This window comes from Brachyhypopomus gauderio, chromosome 12 (assembly GCF_052324685.1).
Source record: "Brachyhypopomus gauderio isolate BG-103 chromosome 12, BGAUD_0.2, whole genome shotgun sequence".
Classification (NCBI taxonomy): domain Eukaryota; kingdom Metazoa; phylum Chordata; class Actinopteri; order Gymnotiformes; family Hypopomidae; genus Brachyhypopomus; species Brachyhypopomus gauderio.
Window position 1 is genome coordinate 11516132 of NC_135222.1, and position 7585 is coordinate 11523716.

Sequence of the window (7585 nt, forward strand, 5' to 3'; positions counted from 1 at the left end):
CCCGCTCCCGCCCGCTCCCGCTTGTTTTAGACCCGCCCCCGCCCGCTCCCGCCAAAAAATCGCTTGTTTTAATCCCGCTCCCGCCCGCACCTGCTTGTTTTAATCCCGCTCCCGCCCGCACCGGCCAAAAAATCGCTTGTTTTAATCCCGCACCCGCCCACCACATACACATTTCTGTCGCCCCCGCCCGCAATCCTAATATGAATTGAATTAATTAGATTTAGTACTTGAAATTTTCTTATGTATTTATTAAAACAGCAATATAGCGATGGATCGCGCTGTCCCATTTCTTACCACAGTCCAAACACATCCCGTTAGGTGACGTACACCAACACTTTCTGACATGTATCACAACAAGCCGATTTCCATCTCCATTAATTACAATGGAATATGACTTCCATACATCAGACTTTCCTGTAGTTGGCTTAATTGTGGTGTATTCGCCTGTTTTAATAGAATTTTCCACAGCTGAAACTGGTTGACCGTCTACAGCAGGGGTCGGCAACCTATGGCACGCGTGCCACCATTGGCACACCGAGGCATAGTCACTGGCACGCGACACGCTGGACCAGCATCAGCAAATATATATATTTTAATATAAATTATTATATTAATGGATTAGACTTTCGCGAGTGACCGTAGCGCGCGACTCCGCACGCACACCTCGCGCGAACGGCGGAGGCGTTTAAACTTGGCGATCGATTGCGATATAATACTTTTTGTGTCGATTTACACCTCCCCCCTCCTCGGTCAACAATTTAAACTCGCCGCCATAGTGGCACACTCATTGACTGGACATGTTAAAGTTGGCACTCCATGTATCAAAGGTTGCCGACCCCTGGTCTACAGTCTCTGCCATTTCTGTATCAAAATGACAAAATGACGCACACTTCATGTTCACGTGATCACTTGCTTAGCCAATATTTTGAATTAGTTTATTGCTTACTTACTGAATGATTAGTTGTTTTCGTCCTGTTCCTTATGCATGGAAATCATTGCGTTGTTATTATTATAATTTTCTAGACTATTAATTTGCGGGATTTTTCTACATGTATATGTGGTCCCGCTCCCGCATCGCCTGGACTAATTCAACTCCCGCTCCCGCCAATAACAATTAAATTCTGTCCCGCGCCGCAAGATATTCTGTCGGGTCCCGCGGGACCCGCGGGATTACCGCGGGAGTGCAGACCTCTAGTCTACACGTTTCGTGTTCAGTGTATCTGTTTCTCGTGCGCTGATTGCGCAATACCACGTGTCAGTAAAGTGACGTTTGCTATAACTGGAGGATTCTGTCTCGTCCTTCACTCCGCACCCACCGTCACAGTCTCCTCATCTCCTTGTCACTTGTGCACATCATAATTGCATTTCTCATTGTGTTTAACATTTTGCAAATGATTTTGTACATATTGCAAATGGACATGGACAGTTTTCTGTTGTTTTTTACATAATCAGTTGCTTTTGACATGTTTATCAAAATGTGTTGTACGGCTTGTCTGTTGAATTGTCTTACCCTTCAAAACATTTAGTCTTTAGGTCATCACCTAGGTCATTATATGCAAAAGTGCTGAACATGTTGTCATAATCTCTTTTTATTTCGTTTATTTTTTTTGTTACATTTTGGTAATTTATCCTAATTTGATTAAATTGTTTGCAAGTGAACATTCAGTTACAGTAAGAAAGGGAATTGGTGAAGGTTTAGATCAACCAATGGTCTCAACCATAGGTCAGAGGTGCGTCACATGAACCTTTACTGTAATTGGCAAGCATTTATAGACGCTAAACACTGCAGTATCACAAAGTCTCATAATGGAAAGACAAGGCCATGTATAGGGTGAACAGCCAATAAGAGAATAAGACTGTGTGGTGTAAGGCTGAGGGGACAAAATATAGTAAAATATAGTAAGTAAATAAAGTGAAATATAGTAAGGGCAACAATTGTGGACCATGTTTTACATGTAAGTCATGGTCTCACAATGGCTGAAGCTGGTCGCTGGGTGCAGCTGAATATTGGAAGATCAACTGTGTCTTCAATCGTTCAAACATTTCATAGAGAAAACATGTATGTAATTCAGAAATGTGCTCTCTGCTGTAATGCTGCACATTGACATTCTGACGTTATTCTATTATTATTATTATTTTTTTTTGCATTTTTGCATTCTTATACCATATAGGATATCAAGAGTAGCTCGTGGGAGGGGGGCAGAGGTTCCATTTTCACACAGTAAGAGGAGGCTGTATGTGCTCAGGTTGTTTTGAATGTGTAGAATAAGTTTCTAATTTTGCAGTTTTTCCAGTCAGTTGTCTGTCTTTTCTGAATTTCAATCAGATTTGTGTTTCTCAACAAATTGCATTGCAAACAATACAGTCAAACAATATTGCTGTACAAATTTGATTCCAGTCCAATTTCTTGCTATCAGTCTCCCACATACAGTGATGTGTAACTTTGTGTTCCATGTAAGTTTGTATGTGTGTAACATGTATTTGATATACCACAGAATGTGTAGCGTTCTTGAAATCAAAGCTTAACTAGTTTCCATCAGAATATACAGTCTACACTGACTGTGACTTACAGTTGCACTGACAACATGACTAAGTATTTTGACTGCCTTGTTCATAGGCAATGGCACACAGACTAGATATTCTGATGGCACTGACAAATTGACTGACCTAAATATTTGATTTTGCTGTTTGCACTAACTGTTTTGAGAAATGCACTAGTTGTGATGGCAATGTAAAGCATGATGTGACAAATGAACCAAATCGACTGAGAAAAACTGTAAACAAAAAAAAACTCATTGAGATTAAAAACTTCTTTTCCAAGAGTGTCCTGGCCAAGACAGCAACATGAAACATTTAAAATACAATAACAGATTTACAAAGCCATGGACAAGAAATGTAACCGAATTAAATATTAGTACAATTGCAGAAGCCAAATGATCCATTTTGTCTGTCCTTTAAAATTGATTTAAAATTCCCAAGGGTAACAAAAGAAGATAACTTTAATTCCTTCTGCAAGTTGTTCCAGGTGATAGGGGCAGAATATTTAAAAGCCTTTTTACCCAATTCGGTTCTGACCTTTGGGACCTGCATCAAAATGATGTCCTGAGAACGCAGGCCATAATGGCTGAGGGTTCTTGACAAAAGTGAGCATAAATATGAAGGATGGTGCCCAAGAATGCATTTATAAATAAAAAACAGCCAATGAGACAGTCTGCGATTAGTCAGAGACAGACATTTTGCATTTGCATACAAGGTACAGTGATGGGTTTGATAGCTACAGTTTGTTATGAACCGCAGGGCACAATGAAATACAGCATCCAACTTTTTCAAATGCAGGGCTGAAGCGTTCATAAATAGCAGATCTCCATAATCCAACAGTTATTCGTTGCACCTGTATCTTGTCTTGTTATTGCAATATGTTGCCCTTTTTCTTTTGTTAGTATTCATAGGATTAAGTGTGAGTGTTTTCTACATTCCTCATTTGTCTTTGTGTATGTAATGTGTCTTCATGTATGTAGAACTAAAATAAAACCAATTTTGAACGTTGCTCTTCTCGCCTCGGCATCATTCTGATTCCTCCTGTTACAGAACAATGAACCTGATAAAGATGCCGGAAGGGAAGCTTGGTCATAAGGGTAGGGGGTGCTACCCTCGCCCTCTGGCCAACCCAAGAGGAAGAAGAGCAGGTGATCCAAAGGTGGGCCGGTTTGTGGAGGAGGACTGTCTACACTAGGCTAGCAATTCGGAGTAGAGCTAGCCAGCATGTAAGGTGTTCTGTTTCACTAGTATAGTCTTTCCCTCTCCTCGCTTACTTCTGATGGGGAGGAGGAGCCAGTCCTGGACCTGCCCCTGAAGGACCGGAAGAGGAGGACCACTTAGAGGGAGCTACAGGTGTGGTTGTGGAGGGGACTGGTAGCTAGCCTACAGCACTCCACCCCAGAGTCAGATGAGGGGGTAGAGCAGCCCTGGCGCATAGACCGCAGAGGTTCCCTTCTTCCTGGAATGCAGCACACCTTCCCCAGCCACCTCCACACCCAATCCTGAGGGTCAAGAGGAGAATGTGCCTCCCCCGGCTGGACCTGAAGCTGGGGTTCATACCTCAGGGGTAGGCCTGGCACCTCAAGGACACAGACCTGCGCCCTTCACAGGGTTTCTGGTGTGGCCACCGGGGAATCAGTTCTGAATATGTGTCTGGTTTTTATATGTTTGTCTATCTCGGTGTTCCTCCCAAACCCTTTTCTTCCCTTTTGTACTGGTTGTTATTAATGTGTCTGTGTGTCTGTGACTGTCTCTGTCCCAGTGTTTGTGCCGTTTCTGTTCACTTTCTGTTCCCTGAACGGCTGCGTTTTTGACTATGCGGGGCCACTCTGCCCAAGGCCCCAGGGGAACGTGAATTTCCTTGGGGATCAATAAAGTATATTCAATTCAATTCAATTCTGTGTTCCTGGAGAGGTCAGTTTAGGTCATGTTATTGGCAGACTCTCCCTCCAGGAGCGGGGCCAACTCTGGTGCTGGTGGTTTTGTGCTCTAGCCCCGCCCTTCGTTGTGGGTCTGGGGCCGAACTGCTGGCGCTGGTCGCTGCAGGAGGAGCTGCCCTTGGTGGGGGAGTCTGTTACAGCACTGCCCCTGACCCCTCCCTCCACACATGTCTACATGTTTTCATCTGTTTCCGTTTGCATCTTGTTGTCTGTTTGTAAGTGTTGCTTATGTTATCCATCGCACCTGTTTCTTGTCTTGTTGTTGTGATATGTTGCACTTGTGCCTTGTTATTTAAGTGTTATTTATTGTCGTGTATTTAAGTCTGAGTGTTGTCTATTTTCCTCATTCGTTGTTGTCTTTGTTCAATGAAATGTGTCTTTGTGTTTGTAGAACTAAAATGAAACTGATAGAATGTTGCTCTGCTCACCCCGGCGTCTTTCAGAATTGTTGCGTTACATTAGCCTTATGACATTAGTCCTTTGCACCCTGTTCTATAACTGTTCTGCTACTCTATTATCCACTGAAAACACAATTCATCATATATTTCTGAATCATTTGAAATAATCCAAAAATGTCCTGATGAGCCAATGACATGTTAAGGATGTGCAGCTTTACCTCCTCCCCATTGACCCTCAACATCAAGCTCCCTTCTGTTCTCCCTGCACACCCATGACTGTACAGCCTCACACAGCTCCAACGTCATTATTACATTTACTGATGACACAATGACTGTGGACCTACTCTCCAACAACAGTGAGGCCTACAGAGAGGAAGTCAATTCACTGTGCCACAAGAATAATCTTTCTCTCAATGTAGACAAGACCAAGGAGCTGATAACAAACTTCAGAAAACAGAACATGCACATCCCTATCACCATTAGTGGGACTGTTGGGAAATTCAGTAGTTTTAGTAAGTTCTTCTGCGTTCAAAGTTAAAGTCAAAGTCAAATTTATTTATATAGTGCTTTTTACAACACATGTGGTCCCAAAGCAACATTTCAATCATATGGGTCCAGATGCGATCACATCACAGAGGATCTGATATGGACTGAAAACAACACACAGGTATAGAAGAAGGCAGATGAGAGGCTTGTCTGTTGGTGAGGAAGCGTGGACCCCACATCATCAGAACATTCTTCACACAGACTGTAGACTGTAGGACTTAACATGCTCCATCACCACATGGTATGGAAACTGCTATATACACATATATAGCTGAAAGTTCAACAGTTAAAAGACTTGTCAAACACACCTCTGACCTGATCTCCATAGCATCCATCCCACTTCCACTCCACACACAAAGTTCTTAATAAACACGCTCCCTCCTTTCCTTATTCTTCACTTACTGAAACCCCAAAATTTGCACAATTTATCTGCATATATATTTTGCCTACTTGTACATTTTCTATCTTAATATACATTATTTTCCCCCAGATTCTCTGCATCCCTGTTCGACATGTTTATGTTTGTTTTTTGGTTGTTCTCTGAACCCTTTTTGTACATCAGAGCCACTAGATTGCATATATGGAAATGTGAACATCTGAACACATCACAGCTTATACCCATAACTTGTATAGAACTGTGCAATATTGTGTATATAATGTGCATGTGAGTTTTTATTTGTATTATGGACTGCTAGGTACTATGCGACCTGTTCCCTATGCAAGTTTTTCACTCACCTTCACATTTGTAGGGATGTTATGTGACAATAAATGTGATTTGATTTGAAATGCTCAGTCTTGATGGCTTGACATCCCCACCATAGCTCAATAATATTAATATATAGTTAAAATCGATAGCTCTAGCTTAGACTGATTTACCTCTTACATGACAATGAGAGTTTATTACCCTCTCAGGTCATATTTTTGTACCTTTGTTCTCACTCAAGTTCGAATCCTTGATTATCTGTTGTTCATTAGTTACATACTCTCAAATGATTATAAATAATTTTTAACTGCATTTTCACTATTATGCAGAAGGCATCTTCATTCATCTGAGGACTAAATCTATTAAGATCCCAGACAATTCGATGTCTTCGTACAGACCTGACTCCTCCCTTCGGGCATGTCTGTATATGTGGATTTGTTTTTGCGTGTGTTTCTGTGAGTGTTTGTCTGGAACTCTGGAATTGGCTCTTCGTTTTTTCACAAACTTCAGATGGATCAGAACTCATACCTGCTTATACCATCACATTACATTCATCCTCCAAAATCTTCACTGGCTTCCAGTAAATTATTTTATACAGATCTGCTCTGAATTATTCAGCTAACATGCACAGTTCTTACTAAACTCACTCTCTGATCTCTTTCTTTCATATCTGTTCCTTCACACTTGATCTTTCAACATTCCTGTATGTATGAGTGTTTCTGAATTGTCTAGACTCTAGAGTGACCTATAAATATGTTTATAACATATGTGTTTTGTGGTTTGTGTAGTATGACTGTAAGCATTTATGAGAAAACATAATGTTGTTTGAAAAAATAAATGTTAATAATAATAACAATAAACTGGTTATGAGCTTGTTCCAGAAACATGCTGCAGGCAGTTGTTAGGCAACTGTTTGGATCTGAAACTGCCCTAGTGTCCATGATTACTCATAAAGCATCAGGTTTCTTTATATGAGTGACTTAGTTATTCCATGTGATAAAACACAGGACCATGTGTCAATGGCTGGCATGACTAAGAGAAAGGAATTCATAGGCAGACTGAGTGGACATGGCCGTGAATCCCAGTCAACACAGCTGTGTGAAGCTGTCCATGAAGCATGCACAGTTGTACTGCAATTCTCAGAAGTACAATAGAATTTGATATTTATTTATTTATTTTCCAATGTGAACAGTCACATTTTCAGCAAAATGTGGTGGTTGCTACGGATGGGAAAATGTCAACAGAAGTTGTGGAATCATCCAATCACAAAAAACCTGCAACATCTGTTACCCAGGGAATATGGGGAATTTTACACTGTGTACGACTACATTACATGATTAACCAATGTAAACAACCTAAAGTGTAACACCTGAAATGGTTGTGTCATCCATCTAAATAGTCTTTAACTAAATGAAAATATTAACAGAAGAGGATGACCACATCGAGCACCTCCACATTTG

General features: G+C 41.1%; 1 long non-coding RNA gene across 1 annotated transcript in view; it reads left to right on the forward strand.

Annotated features, from left to right (window-relative positions):
* The window catches only part of LOC143527822 (uncharacterized), a 33068-nt gene extending 26978 nt beyond the window's left edge, over positions 1 to 6090 (forward strand). The window contains exons 2-3 of the long non-coding RNA XR_013134279.1: positions 3589 to 3697; positions 3826 to 6090. This is a non-coding gene — a long non-coding RNA (uncharacterized LOC143527822). The remainder of the gene's footprint in view (positions 1 to 3588; positions 3698 to 3825) is intronic.
* The last annotated feature ends 1495 nt before the right edge of the window (positions 6091 to 7585 follow it).